The sequence below is a fragment of the Hyla sarda genome, chromosome 9 (assembly GCF_029499605.1).
Source record: "Hyla sarda isolate aHylSar1 chromosome 9, aHylSar1.hap1, whole genome shotgun sequence".
Classification (NCBI taxonomy): domain Eukaryota; kingdom Metazoa; phylum Chordata; class Amphibia; order Anura; family Hylidae; genus Hyla; species Hyla sarda.
In genome coordinates this window covers 49,669,136-49,685,609 of record NC_079197.1, presented here as the reverse complement: position 1 = coordinate 49,685,609, position 16,474 = coordinate 49,669,136, and the positions used below count along the sequence as shown (strand labels likewise).

General features: G+C 45.4%; 2 long non-coding RNA genes across 4 annotated transcripts in view; one reads left to right on the top strand and one right to left on the bottom strand.

Moving 5' to 3' along the window:
* Positions 1-16,474, bottom strand: part of LOC130290944 (uncharacterized) — a 145,456-nt gene that overhangs the window by 86,582 nt on the left and 42,400 nt on the right. The window lies entirely within an intron of this gene.
* Positions 2,678-16,474, top strand: part of LOC130290940 (uncharacterized) — a 41,804-nt gene continuing 28,007 nt past the window's right edge. The window contains exon 1 of one of the 2 annotated variants that reach the window (XR_008847736.1): positions 2,678-2,738. This is a non-coding gene — a long non-coding RNA (uncharacterized LOC130290940). Of the gene's footprint in view, positions 2,739-13,398; positions 13,727-16,474 lie in introns of those variants that run through there. The other variant, XR_008847737.1, reaches the window with a different exon arrangement.

Genomic DNA, 16,474 nt, shown 5'->3' with positions numbered 1-16,474 from the left:
TTGCCGGACAGCCATAGACTGTCCTGGCAGGCTGGGAGTCTTGCAACAGCTGGAGGCACCCTGTGGGAGACACTGCTGTAGGGTTTTGGTGGAGACAAGCCCCATCCTTGAAACCGGGTCCACCCCTACTGCAGATTCCTTATTCAGGCCTCAAATGCGCATTGGCTCTCACTTCAGAGCCCTGTCGTATTTCAAGGCAACAGTTTAGGGCCATATATGGGGTATCTCCGTACTCGGGAGAAATTGCGTTCAAGTTTTGGGGGGATTTTTCTCCCATTACCCTTTGTAGAAATGGTAAATTTGGGGGAAAAACCTGCACTTTAGTGAAATTTTTTTTTTCATTTACACATCCGAATATAACGAAAAGTCGTCTAACACCTGTGGGGTGTTAAGGCTCACCGGACCCCTTGTTACGTGCCTTGAGGGGTGTAGTTTCCAAAATAGTATGCCATGTGTTTTTTTTTGCTGTTCTGGCACCATAGGGGCTTCCTAAATGCAACATGCCCCCAAAAACCATTTCAGCAAAACACTCTCCAAAATCCCATTGTCGCTCCTTCCCTTCTGAGCCCTCTACTGCGCCCGCCGAACACTTGACATACACATATGAGGTATTTCCATACTCGAGAAAAATTGGGTTACAAATTTTGGGGGGCTTTTTCTCCTTTTACCCCTTGTAAAATTTCAAAAACTGGGTCTACAAGAACATGCGAGTGTAAAAAATTAAGATTTTGAATTTTCTCCTTCACTTTGCTGCTATTCCTGTGAAACACCTAAAAGGTTAACAAACTTAATGAATGTAATTTTGAATACTTTGAGGGGTGCAGTTTTTATAATGGGGTAATTTATGGGGTACTTCTAATATGAAGGCCCTTCAAATCCACTTCAAAACTGAACTGGCCCCTAAAAAATTCCGATTTTGAAAATTTTGTGAAAAATTGGAAAATTGCTTCTGAACTTTTAAGCCCTCTGACGTTTTCCAAAAGTAAAAACATGTCAACTTTATGATGCAAACATAAAGTAGACATATCGTATATGTGAATCAAAATATTATTTATTTAGAATGTTTATTTTCCTTACAAGCAGAGAGCTTTAAAGTTAGAAAAATGCTAAATTTTCAATTTTTTCATCATATTTTGGAATTTTTCACCAAGAAATGATGCAAGTATCGACAAAAGTTTACCACTAACATAAAGTAGAATATGTCACGAAAAAACAATCTCGGAAGCAGAATGAAAAGCATCCCAGAGTTATTAATGCTTAAAGTGACAGTGGTCAGAATTGCAAAAAATGCTCCCGTCCTTAGGGTTATAATGGGCTCCGTCCCCAAGAAGTTAACAAAAAGTCGCCAGTGCCATGTGGGGTTTTTCTTTGCTGTTCTGGCACCATAGGGGCTTCCTAAATGCGACATGCCCCCCATAAACCATTTCACCAAAATATTTTTCATTTACACATCCGACTTTAACGAAAAGTCGTCAAACACCTGTGGGGTGTTAAGGCTCACTGGACCCCTTGCTACGTGCTTTGAGGGATGTAGTTTTCAAAATAGTATGCCATGTTTTTTTTTGTTTTTTTTTGCTGTTCTGGCATAATAGGATCTTCCTAAATGTCACATGCCCCCCAAAACCATTTCAGCAAAATACTATATACTCTCCAAAATCTCATTATCGCTCCTTCCCTTCTGAGCCTTCTTGACATACACATATGAGGTATTTTCTTACTCGAGAGAAATTGGGTTAAACATTTTGGAGGGCTTTTTCTCCTATGACCCCTTGTTAAAAATCAAAAACTGGGTCTACAAGAACATGCGAGTGTAAAAAATGAAGATTTTGAATGTTCTCCTTCACTTTGCTGCTATTCCTGTGAAACACCTAAAGGGTTAACGCACTTACTGAATGTAATTTTAAATACTTTCAGGGGTGCAGTTTTTATAATGGGGTCATTTGTGGGGTATTTCTGATATGAAGGCCCTTCAAATCAACTTCAAACTTGAACTTGTCACTGAAAAATTCCGATTTTGAAAATTTTGTGAAAAATTTGAAAATTGCTGCCGAATTTTGAAGCCCTCTGATGTCTTCCTAAAGAAAAACACATGTCAACTTTATGATGCAAATGTAAAGTAGACATATTGTATATGTGAATCAATATATCATTTATTTGGGATGTCTATTTTCCTTACAAGCAGAGAGCTTAAAAGTTAGAAACATTCAAAATTTTAAATTATTTCATCAAATGTTGGAATTTTTCACCAAGAAATGATGCAAGTATTGTCGAAAATTTACCCCTAACATAAAGTAGAATATGTCACAAAAAAACAATCTCGGAATAAGAATGAAAAATTAAAAAAGTTATATGGGTCAGAAGATGAGAATTTTTTACGTAGAAATTTTCCTGCATGTAGTTATGATTTTTTTCAGAAGTAATACAAAATAAACCTATATAAGTAGGATATGATTTTAATTGTATGGACCTACAGAATAAAGATAAGGTGTCATTATTACAAAAAAAAAAATGCACTGCATAGAAACGGAAGCCCCCAAAAGTTACAAAATTGCATTTTTTTTTCAATTTTGGTTTGGTAAAATGACTAATGTCACTGCAAAGTAGAATTGGTGGCGCAAAAAATAAGCCATGATATGGAATTTTATGTGCAAAATTGAAATTGTTATGATTTTTTGAAGGTGATAAGGAAAAAATGAAAATGCAAAAACAGAAAAACCCTACGTCCTTAAGAGGTTAAGGTAGGATAAATCTCTGTATACAGATTGGGGTTTTGGAGCACAGTTCACACTAATGACTGCCAAGAGGGGGTTGTCCACTAATAAGCAGCATATACCCATCGCTACAGGACAGGCAAACCAAGCAATTGCTTGGGGCCCCGAACTGGCCTGGGGCCTCGAGAAGAGACGGTGCTTGCCCGTCCTGTAGCGACGGGGCAATTTCCCCCCATCACTATTAAGAACATCCCTGTGTCCCAAAATATGTTTTCGGGACACATGGATGCCCCCGTTAACTCTCTGCGGCCCCGTGTTAAGTTTGAAAATGCAGGGGCCGCCGGGAGATGGCGCACGCCCAGACATCACTGCGTCCCGTGCGTGCGCCCATAGCAACGGAGGCCCGACCACCGCTTCTCCGGTCCCGGGAACTAATGCTATGGCCGGACAGGAGGAGCGGTGGACAGAACACTGAATTGGGGCAGTACATAGGCATACAGCATCCAGCCATACACTGTATATGGTTGGAGGCTGTCTGTGGGGAACACTGCGTACATATTGTGGGAGAACACTGCCTACATATTGTGGGAGAACACTGCCTACCTAATGTGGGGGAACACTGTCTACCTAATGTGGGTGAACACTGTCTACCTAATGTGGGGGAACACTGTCTACCTAATGTGGGGGAGCACTGCCTTCCTAATGTGGGGGAGCACTGTCTACCTAATGTGGGGGAACACTGCCTACTTAATGTGGGGGAACACTGCCTACCTAATGTGGGGGAACACTGCCTACCTAATGTGGGGGAACAATGCCTGCCTAATGTGGGGGAACACTGCCTGCCTAATGTGGGGGAACACTGCCTGCCTAATGTGGGGGAACACTGCTGCACCTAATGTGGGGGGAACACTGCTGCACCTAATGTGGGGGGAACACTGCTGCACCTAATGTGGGGGGAACTATGCTGCACCTAATGTGGGGGAAACACTGCTGCATCTAATGTGGGGGGAACACTGCTGCACCTAATGTGGGGGAACACTGCTGCACATAATGTGGGGGGAACACTGCTGCACCTAATGTGGGGGGAACTGTGATGCACCTAATGACGGGGAAACTCTGCTGCACCTAATGTGGGGGAAACTCTGCTGCACCTAATGTGGGGGAAACTCTGCTGCACCTAATGTGGGGGGAACACTGCTGCACCTAATGTGGGGGGAACACTGCTGCACCTAATGTGGGGGGAACACTGCTGCACCTAATGTGGGGGGAACACTGCTGCACCTAATGTGAAGGGAACACTGCAGCACCTAATGTGGGGGAAACTCTGCTGCACCTAATGTGGGGGAAACTCTGCTGCACCTAATGTGGGGGAAACTCTGCTGCACCTAATGTGGGGGGATCTCTGCTGCACCTAATGTTGGGGCCTCGTATCGACATTCGCTCACGTCACGCTCCCAGAATTCAAGGGCCGGCGTTACTATGTCCTGACGCCAGCCTTAGAACGTGACGTGCGTGAACATCAAGGGGAGGCCTCCATGTCTATTTTGCTTGGGGCCCCCAAATTCCTTCAAACAGCCCTGGATCCACTCTTGCCGGGGGTCCCCATGAGTTGTCAATCCAACCCTGCCTCCCGCTGTGAACCTCACTGCCAGGCTTTGAAGGGTGAGCGGTTCATTTGCCGACGCTGCACTGGTAAGTGACGCAACGTGCCTGGACATGGGCAAAGCTTCCTGTTATGTCACGCATATAAAATTAATTATGCAAATTAGCATGCCCATTTTTTTTATTTTTGATTTTTTGCAAGAAAGGTGGCAACCCTATCTATTAGTAGTTCAACAATGACACTAAGTAATGCTATGAAATAGCATAGCATTGTTTAGTGTTAGCAGTCTAATGATTGCATATAAAAGTCCGCTTTGGAGACTTAAAGTGTCAACAAAATAATAAAATAAGATATATACACTGTATATGGCTGGAGGCTGTATGTCTGTGGGGAACACTTCCTACATAATGTGGGGGAACACTGCCTACCTAAGGGGGGGGAACACTGTCTACCTAATGTGGGGGAACACTGTCTACCTAATGTGGGGGAACACTGCCTCCCTAATGTGGGGGGAACACTGCCTAGTCCTACCTAATGTGGGGGAACACTGCCTACCTAATGTGGGGGAACACTGCCTACCTAATGTGGGGGAACACTGCCTGCCTAATGTGGGGGAACACTGCCTGCCTAATGTGGGGGAACACTGCCTGCCTAATGTGGGGGAACACTGCCTGCCTAATGTGGGGGAACACTGCCTGCCTAATGTGGGGGAACACTGCCTGCCTAATGTGGGAGGAACACTGCTGCACCTAATGTGGGGGGAACACTGCTGCACCTAATGTGGGGGGAACACTGCTGCACCTAATGTGGGGGGAACACTGCTGCACCTAATGTGGGGGGAACACTGCTGCACCTAATGTGGGGGGAACTGTGCTGCACCTAATGTGGGGGAAACTATGCTGCACCTAATGTGGGGGGGGGGGGACACTGCCTACCTAATGTGGGGGGAACACTGCCTAGTCCTACCTAATGTGGGGGAACACTGCCTACCTAATGTGGGGGAACACTGCCTGCCTAATGTGGGGGAACACTGCCTGCCTAATGTGGGGGAACACTGCCTGCCTAATGTGGGGGAACACTGCCTGCCTAATGTGGGGGAACACTGCCTGCCTAATGTGGGGGGAACACTGCTGCACCTAATGTGGGGGGAACACTGCTGCACCTAATGTGGGGGGAACACTGCTGCACCTAATGTGGGGGGAACACTGCTGCACCTAATGTGGGGGGAACTGTGCTGAACCTAATGTGGGGGGAACTGTGCTGAACCTAATGTGGGGGAAACGATGCTGCACCTAATGTGGGGGGGGACACTGCTGCACCTAATGTGGGGGGAACTATGCTGCACCTAATGTGGGGAAACTCTGCTGCACCTAATGTTGGGGCCTCGTATCTACAGTCGCTCACGTCACGCTCCCAGAATTCAAGGGCCGGCGTTACTATGTCCTGACGCCAGCCCTAGAATGTGACGTGCGTGAACATCAAGGGGGGCCTCCATGTCTATTTTGCTTGGGGCCCCCAAATTCCTTCAAATGGCCCTGAATCCACTCTTGCCGGGGGTCCCCATGAGTTGTCAATCCACCCCTGCCTCCTGCTGTGAACCTCACTGCCAGGCTCTGAAGGGTGAGCGGTTAATTTGCCGACGCTGGACTGGTACGTGGCGCAACGTGCCTGGACATGTGCAAAGCTTCCTGTTATGTCACGCATATCTAATTAATTATGCAAACTAGCATGGCCATATTTTTTTTCAAGAAAGGTGGCAACCCTATCTATTAGTAGTTCAACAATGACACTAAGTAATGCTATGAAATAGTATAGCATTGTTTAGTGGTAGCAGTCTAATGATTGCATATAAAAGTCCGCTTTGGAGACTTAAAAAAGTGTCAACAAAATAATAAAATAAGGATAGAAAAGCTCCTCTCCTAATTAAAATTAAAACTATCCCTCTTTTCCTAGTTTTTAAATAAAAATAAAAAAACACATTTAATATTGTCCTGTACAGAAATGTCCATACTATTTAAACATTATGGGGGAGATTTATCAAAACCTGTCCAGAGGAAAAGTTGCTGAGTTGCCCATAGCAACCAATGAGATCTCTTGTGAAAAATGTAATAAGCGATCTGATTGGTTGCTATGGGCAACCAATCAGATCGAATTTCCCTTTGGACAGGTTTTGATAAATCTCCCCCTATGTCTATGATCCCATACGATGAATGGTGCATTATCATTTTGTAAAAAAAAAGTGACTTCTTTTAACCCCTAAACCTGTTCAGGATGCAGGGCGTATACATACGCCCTGCATCCCGAGTCCTTATTGACGTATGGCGTACGGATACGCCCGTGGAAATTCCGGTCCCCGCCGCTAGCCGGTTGGGGACCGGATCGGGATGCCTGCAGAAATCATTCAGCAGGCATCCCGGCACATCGCCGAGGGGGTCCTGAGACCCCCCCCCCACGTCGGCTATCGCAGAAAATCGCATGCCGATTCAGACATGCGATTTTCTGCTATTTCGGGCTGATCGGGTCTCTGGTGACCCGATCGCCAGGAAAATAGGGATGATCGGAGCTGTCAGTGACAGCCCCGATCATAGTGAGGGATAGGAGCGAGATTGCAGCCCTGCGATCTCCTCCTATGCCCTGCCATTAGTCAGAAATGAATTCTGACCAATGACAGCGCACGACAGGGGGTTGCCATGGAAACCCCCCGTTCTGACCAGCCCTGGGTGTCAGGCAGAATGGGGGGAGAAGATGGCGGCCGGTACCTGCAAAGAAGATGCGATGGGGATCGGCGATCATCGGTGGAGACAGCGGAGATCAGCGGCGCAGATAGGGAGATGACGGTGGGGGTGAAAAGAAAGGTGTCAGTAAGCGATATTTACTGCTGCCCTTCTAGTGGGTGGCAAACTGCAACTCCAAGCATGCCCAGACAGCCAAAGGCTGTCTGGGCATGCTGGGATTGGTAGTTTTGCAACATCTGGAGGGTCACAGTTTGGAGACCACTATTACAGTGGTGCCCAAACGGTAGCCCTCCAGATGTTGCCAAACTACAACTCTCAGTATGCCTAGACTGCCCAGCCATGCTGGGAGTTGTAGTTCTGTAACATCTGTCCCTTCAGATTTAGCAATTTTCATGAACATTTTGAAAATTGCTGCTCTACTTTGAAGCCCTCTATTTTTTTTCATAAAGTAAAAATATGTCCATTTTATGATGCAAACATAACGTAGACATATGGTATTTGTGAATCAATATAAAATGTATTTTGAATATCCATTTTCCTTACAAGCAGAAAGCATCAAAGTTAGAAAAATGCTAAATTTTCATGAAATTTTGGTATTTTTCACCAAAAAGGATGCAAGTAATGATGAACATTTACCACCAAAATAATGTAGAATATGTCACGAAAAAACTATCTCAGAATCAGAATAATCGGTAAAAGCATCTTAGAGTTATTAATGCTTAAAGGGGTACTCCGGTGAAAACCTTTTTTTTTATAATCAACTTGTGGCAGAAAGTTAAACATATTTGTAAATTACTTTTATTAAAAAATCTTAATCCTTCCTGTACTTATTAGCTGCTGAATACTACAGAGGAAATTATTTTCTTTTTGGAATGCTCTCTGATGACATCACGAGCACAGTTCTCTCTGCTGATGTTATAATAATAATAATAATAATAATAACGCTATATTTATTGTTGACCTTAGTGGGATTTGAACCCAAGTCCCCAGCACTGCAAGGCAGCAGTGCTAACCACTGAGCCACCATGCTGCCCTTAGCATACATCTGCTATGCAGGGTTGCTAAAATGGACAGAGATGTCAGCAGAGAGCACTGTGCTCGTGATGTCATCAGTGTTCCAAAAAGAACGGAATTTCCTCTGCAGCATTCAGCAGCTAATAAGTACTGGAAGGATTAAGATTTTTTAATAGAAGTCATTTACAAATATGTTTAACTTTCTGCCACCAGTTGATTTAAAAGAAAAAAGGTTTTCACCAGAGTACCCCTTTAAAGTGACAGTGGTCAGAATTGCCAAAACGGCTGCGTCCTAAGGTGAAAATGAGCTGCGTCCTTAAGGGGTTAAGGACGCCACCTGTTTTTACCTTAAAGGGGTTCTCCGCCCCTAGACATCTTATCCCCTTTCCAAAGGATCTACTATGCGGCACCCACCTTTAGCGGCTTCCGGAACCGCTGGAGGTCCTCAGGCTGAGTCCATCTCGACCACGGGGACGGAAGATCGTGACGTCACGATTCCGCCCCGTGTGACGTCACACTCCGCCCCTATGTCACGCCCCCTCCCATAGACTTGCATTGAGGGGCGGAGTGTGATGTCACACTGGGGCGGAGTCATGACATCACGATCTTCCGTCCCCGTGGTCGAGATGGACTCAGCCTGAGGACCTCCTGCGGTTCCGGAAGCCGCTTAAAGTGGGTGCCGCATGGTAGATCCCTGGGGTCCCCAGCTACGGGATAAGGGGATAAGATGTCTAGGGGCGGAGTACCCCTTTAATGACCAAGCTCAATTTTTCAAATCTGTCCTGTTTCTCTTTAAGTGGTAATACCTCTGACATGCATTTACTTAGCAACGTGATTCTGAGATAGTTGTTTTCATGATATATTGTACTTTATATTAGTGGTAAATCTTTGTTGATTTATGCAGCATTTTTTGTGGAAAAACTCCAAAATATTGTGAAAAATGTGAAAAAAGTTCAGGCGTTTCTTAACTTTTTTTTTTTTTTTTATTGAATTCCCTGTATGGTAAAAATTACGTTATTTTAATTCTTTGGGTCGGTACGATTATAGCAATACCAAATTTATATATTTGGCATCTTTTTAGTTATTTTTTTTCTTTTCTCAACAAAATCCTTTTTTTCCCTTTTTTGAGTAGTCATGTTCTAACAGCCATAACTTTTTTTTTTTTTTTTTCGGCCAAGGCCATTGTGTGGGGGGCTTATTTTTTGCAAGACAAGCTTTATTGGTACTTTTTTTGTCATCCATGCTACCTTTTGACTTTTTTGTGTTTTTTTTTTTACTCTTTTTTTACGGCGATCACCGTGTGGGATAAATACAATTATCAATTTATTGTACAAATCATTACATACATGGCAATACCTATCATGTATAGGTTTGTTTGTTTACTTATAATTATTTATAGATTCCGTGATCAGGACTGATCACGGCATCTATGGGGTTAATGCTGCCGAGACCAGCGCGATCACGGTCTCGGCAGCTGCGGCGGGACCTTGACTGTGATTGACAGCTGGATCCCGCCGTCAAACTGCTGCAGCGCATCACAGAGCAGGAGATCGCTAGGACGTATGCATACTTACAGTTGCACTAACAAGCTAGCAACTTGGACATATACATACGTCCTGGGGCGGGAAGGGGTTAACAATAGTATAATAATAGAAAAAGTAAACATGGGTATTGTTTAAATCACTGACCCACGGAATAAAGAGAACATGTCAGTTTTTACCGTAAAATGCACTAAGTAAAAATGAAAACTAGTACTTACCAGCCAGACAGTAATGGACATGCTTAGGAAGGATCTGTGCTTGTCTTGGGGCTAAATGACTGTGTTTTAACCTCTTAAGGACTAGGCACGTATGCAGTGGCGTTACTAGGGTTGATGTCACCCGATGCGGTAGAAAATGGTGTCACCCCAACATGCTGGGAGTTGTAGTTTTACATCAGCTGGAGGCACCCTAATTGGGAAACACTGACATAGATAGATAGGGAATATATATAGACCAGGGGTACTCACCTATTTTTAGTGAGGGTCCGCTTATCCAGGTCTGCCATCCGGTAAAGGTCCAAGCTGTATGCTAAGGCTTGGTGCACACCTAGCGGCCTCAGTGCCATGAAGGCAATAGCAAATTAACAACTGAAGTGTGGAGGATGTATGACCTGAATACACTGTAACCACTGACTATAATACTGCCACACACTGTACCCACTGAATATAATACTGCCACACACTGTACCCCTGAATATAATACTACCACACACTGTACCCCTGAATATAATACTGCCACACACTGTACCCCTGAATATAATACTGCCTCACACTGTAGCCCCTGAATATAATACTGCCACACACTGTACCCACTGAATAGAATACTGCCACACACTGTACCCCTGAATATAATACTGCCACACACTGGGCCCCTGAATATAATACTGCCACACACTGTGCCATTGGTATATTACTGCCACACACTGTACCCCTGAATATAATACTGCCACACACTGTACCCCTGAATATAATACTACCACATACTTTGCCCTGAATATAAAACTGCCACCCACTGTGCCCCTGGTATATCACTGCTACCCACTGTGCCCCTTAAAATAATAATGCCATCCACTGTGCCCCTGAAAATAATTCTGCCACACACTGGGCCCCTGTTATATTACTGCCACACACTATTCCCCTGCAACATTACTTGCAGATGCTATGCTCTAACGCTGACTAATTGTACCTCTGTGTCTCTTAAAACAATAAAATGAAGCCACTGTGCCTATAGAATGAATGCCGCCACTGTGACCCCAGAATTAATGATGCCAGTGACCACAGATTTAATGATGCCACTGTGACCACAGAATTAATGATGCCACTGTGACCACAGAATTAATGATGCCACTGTACACACAGCATTTATGATGCCACTGTACCCACAGAATTAAATGATGCCACTGTGACCACAGAATTAATGATGCCACTGTACCCACAGAATTAATGATGCCACTGTATCCACAGAATTAATGATGCCACTGTACCCACAGAATTAATGATGCCACTGTGACCACAGAATTAATGATGCCACTGTGACCAAAGAATTTATGATGCCACTGTGCCCACAGAATTTGATGCCACTGTGCTCACAGAATTTATGATGCCAGTGCCCACAGAATTAAGGATTCCACTGTGCCCACAGAATTAATGATGCCTCTGTGACCACAGAATTAATGATGCCACTGGGACCACAGAATTAATGATGCCACTGGGACCACAGAATTAATGATGCCACTGGGACCACAGACTTAATGATGCCACTGGGACCACAGAATTAATGATGCCACTGGGACCACAGAATTAATGATGCCACTGTGACCACAGAATTAATGATGCCACTGTACCCACAGAATTAATGATGCCACTGTGACCACAGAATTAATGATGCCACTGTACCCACAGAATTAATGACACAACTGTATCCCCAGAATTAATGATGCCACTGTGCCTACAGAATGTATGATGCCATTGTGCCCACAGAAGTATTAATGCCACTGTGCCTCCAGAAGTAATGATGCCACTGTGACCACAGAATTAATTATGCCATAGTACCCACAGAAATGATGATGCCACTGTGCCTCCAGAAGTAATGATGCCACTGTGACCACAGAATTATGCCACAGTACCCACAGAAATGATGATGCCACTGTGCCTCCAGAAGTAATGATGCCACTGTGCCTACAGAATTAAGGATGCCACTGTGTCCCACAAAATTAAAGATGCCACTGTGACCACAGAATTTATGATGCCACTGTGCCCACTGAATTTATGATGCCACTGTGTTCCACAAAATGAATGATGCCACTGTGTTCCACAAAATTAATGATGCCACTGTACCCACAGAATTAATGATGCCACTGTGCCCCAGAATTAATACCACCAAGCCCCCATATGAACTTTGCCACTGTAACTCTCCATCTGTTGTAAACTACAAATCCCATCATGCGCAGACAAAAAGTCATCATGGTAGCTGTAGTTCTACAATAACTGGAGAGTCACAGATGGGGGAACACAAACGTTTACCTGAGAGCTTAGGCTCGCCCTCCCGCTCCTCTGGCCTCTTCTAGTCAGACCAGGCCAGAGCAGATGATGCAGGAAGCTAATGGTGCTACCTGCATCATAGGAGAAGCGCCGGGCAGGGACACATCGCTCCCTTGCTCCAAGCCGCGGCTATTCATTTGTATTGGCATCTTAAAGACACCGCTACAAATGAATAAGGGGAGATCCAGCGGATGGTCCGAATGACTGGCGGACGCAGTCCGGATCTGGACCGTGGTCTGCCAGTTGAGTACCCCTGATATAGGACATAGATCAATGTTTCCTAACCAGGGTGACTCCAGCTGTTGCAAAACTACAAAACTTAGCATGCTGGGAGTTGTAGTTTTGAACAGCTGTAGGCACCCCGTTACGGAAACACTGATCTATGTCCTATCTCAGTGTTTCCCAACCAGAGTGCCTCCAGCTGTTACAAAACTACAACTCCCAGCATGCATGGACAGCATTGTAGCTTTGCTTTGGAGACACCTTGGTTGAGAAACACTTATTTATGTCAGTGTTTCCCAACCCTCCAGCTGTTGCAAAACTACAACTCCCAGCATGCTAGGAGTTGTAGTTTTGCAACAGCTGGGGGCACCCCTGGTGAGAAAGGGGTGGGGGGGGGGTGAGCAGGGATTGTGCTGGGAAGGGGGTTGGGATCATGCTGGAAAAGGGTGGGCATGGATGGTGGGGGGTAGTTTACCTTACCTGCCTTAGAACACTGCTGGACTCCTGTATCCTCCAGGCACTTCCTGCTTGCTGGGGTCATGTGATGTTTTGGTGTCACATGACCCAAGCAGAGCAGTAGAAAGCTGCCAATCAGGGGCAAGAGAAGCCGAGTAAGTGCCCGATAACTCCACAGACTCGCTGTGTGCATGCTTGCTTTGCACTGCAGACTGAGTATACAAGAATAGCTTGTGACAGGGATGAGCTGGGCAGGGTGTCACCCCACCAGAGGGTGTCACCCGGTGCGGCCCACACCCCACGCACCCCCCTTACAACGCCACTGCACGTATGCGTACGTCCCTGCACCCTGGTACTTAAGGACCAGGCGCGTACTCATACGTCCGTGATAATTTCGGTCCCCGGCGCGCACCGGGCGGGGACCGGAGTGACTGCTGATATCTATCAGCATGCACCCCGTGCAAATGCCCAGGGGGGTCATCAGACCCCCCCATGTCGGCGATTGGCGCAAATCGCAAGTGAATTCACACTTGCGATTTGCGCGATTCAGGGTCATTACGGGTCTATGGTGACCCGGTGACCCGGAATATAAGGGGGATCGCGGGTGTCTAAGACACTCACAACCCACCTGAAGAAATAGGAGTGAGGTGGCAGGAGTGCCACCCCTCCTATCCCTGCTATTGGTGGTCTAGATGCGACCACCAATAGCAGATCGGGGGCGGGGGGTTAACTTTCGTTTCCCCCGTCCTGCCCACCCACAATAGGTGGGGTAGGACGGGGAAACGATGGAGGACCGGCGCCCGAGTCCACTTACCGATCTGCGGAGGCTGCGGGCGACGATCGAGTTCGGAGATCGGCGGGCAGCAATGTCTTGCAGCAGGCTCCCTGGATCCGACGGAAGCCGGTAAGTTGCCTAGCAATATCTGGAGGGCTGCAGTCCGAGACCACTATATAGTGGTCTCTATACTGTAGCACTCCAGATGTTGCAAAACTACTACTTCCAGCATGCCCAGACAGCTCTTTGGGCATGCTGGGGGTTGTAGTTTTGCAACAGCTGGAGGGCTACAGTTGGAGACCACTATATGGTAGTCTCTGAACTATAGCCCTCCAGATCTTGCAAAACTACAACTCCTAGCATGCCCACACAACTGTTTGCTGTCTGGGCATTTTGAGATTTGTAGTTTTGCAGCATCTGGAGGGCCACAGTTTGCAGTGGTCTCTATACTTTAGCTCTCCAGATGTTGCAAAACTGCAAATCCCAGCATGCTGGGAGTTGTAGCTGCGATCTCTCCAGCTGTTGCATAACTACATCTCCCAGCATGCCCTTCGGTGATCAGTACATGCTGGGAGTTGTAGTTTTGCAACAGCTGGAGGCACACTGGTTGGAAAATACAGAGTTAGATAACAGAACCTAACTGAAGGTTTTCCAACCAGTGTGCCTCCAGCTGTTGCAAAAGTACAACTCCCAGCCTGCATGGTCTATTAGTACATGCTGGGAGTTGTAGTGTTGAACTCTTAGCAGGGAACTCACTGTAAACCTCCGCCAGTGTGAATGTACCCTAAAAACACTACACTACACTACACTAACACATAATAAAGGGTAAAACACTGTCCCCCCCCCCCCCCAATAAAAATTAAAAACGTATTGTACGGCAGTGTTTCCAAAACGGAGCCTCCAGCTGTTGCAAAACAACAACTCCCAGCATTTCTGGACAGCCACTGACTGTCCAGGCATGCTGGGAGTTTAGCAACAGCTGGAGGCACCCTGTTTGGGAATCACTGGCTTGGAATACCCCTATGTCCACCCCTATGCACCCCTAAAGTCGTGCATCCCTAATTTAATCATCAAATGCGCATGGCGCTCTCTCACTTCGGAGCCCTGTCATATTTCAAGAAAAACAGTTTAGGGCCACATATGGGATATCTCGGGAGAAATTACACTACAAATTTTGGGGGGCTTTTTCTCCTTTTACCCCTTTTGAAAAGGAAAAGTTGGGGTCTACACCAGCCTGTTAGTGTAAAAAGAAAAAAAATGTTTACACTAACATGCTGATGTAGCCCTTTACTTTTTATTTTCACAAGAGTTAAAAGGAATAAAAGACCCCAAAATTTGTAACGCAATTTCTCCTGAGTATGGAAATACACCAGATGTGGGCGTAAAATGATCTGCGGGCGCATAACATGGCTCAGGAGTGAGAGCGCACTATTTACATTTGAAGCCTAAATTGGTGATTTGACCAGGGGTAGCTAATTTTACAGCGGTTCTGACATAAACGGAAAAAAAAAACATAGCGACATGTGACCCCATTTTGGAAACTATGGAAACTACACCCCTCACGGAATGTAACAAGGGGTATAGTGAGCCTTAACACCCCACAGGTGTTTGACAAATTTCCGTTAAAGTTGGGTGGGAAAATGAAAAATAATATTTTTTTTCACTAAAATGCTGGTTACCCTAACTTTTTCATTTTCACAAGGGAAAATAGGAAAAAAAGCCCCACCAAAATTTGTAACCCCATTTCTTCTGAGTAAGAAAATACCCCAAATGTGGATGTAAAGTGCTCGGCGGGTGAACTACAATGCTCAGAAGAGAGGGAGCACCATTGGGATTTTGAAGAGAAAATGTTTCACGAAATTGAAGGCCACATGTGTTTACAAAGCCCCCATAGCGCCAGAACAATGGACCCCCCAACATGTGACCACATTTTGGAAACTACACCCCTCACATAATGTAATAAGGGGAACAGTGAGCATTTACGCCCCACAGGTGTCTGGCAGATTTTTGAAACAGTGGTCCGTAAAAATTTAAAATGTAATTTTTCATTTCCTCGGCCCACTGTTCCAAAGATCTGTCAAATGCCAGTGGGGTGTAAATACTCACTGCAACCCTTATTAAATTCTGTGAGGGGTGTAGTTTCCAAAATGGGGTCACGTGGGGGGTCCACTGTTCTGGCACCACGGGGGGCTTTGTAAACGCACATGGCCCCTGCCTACCTTTCCAAACAAATTCACTTTTCAAAAGCTCAATGGCGCTCCTCTTCTTCTGAGCATTGTAGTTCAACCGCAGGGCACTTGACGTCCACACATGGGGTATTTCCATACTCAGAAGAAATGGGGTTACAAATTTTAGGGGGTATTTTCTGCTATTAACCCTTGCAAAAATGTGAAACTTGGGGGGAAACACACATATTAGTGACATTTTTTTTTTTTTACATATGCAGAAATTGTGAAACACCTGTGGGGTATTAAGGCCTTGTTACGTTCCTCAAGGGGTCTAGTTTCCAAAATGGTATGCCATGTGTTTTTTTGTTTTTTTTTTGCTGTTCTGGCACCATAGGGGCTTCCTAAATGCAACATGCCCCCCAAAAACCATTTCTGTAAAACGTACTCTCCAAAATCCCCTTGTCGCTCCTTCGCTTCTGAGCCCTCTACTGCGCCCGCCGAACACTTTACATAGAAATATGAGGTATGTGCTTACTCGAGAGAGAGATAAATTTTCTCCTTTTACCCCTTGGAAAAGTTGGGTCTACAAGAACATGCAAGTGTAAAAAATGAAGATTGTGAATTTTCTCCTTCACTTTGCTGCTATTCCTGTGAAACACCTAAAGGGTTAAAACGTTGACTGGATGTCATTTTGAATACTTTGGGGGGT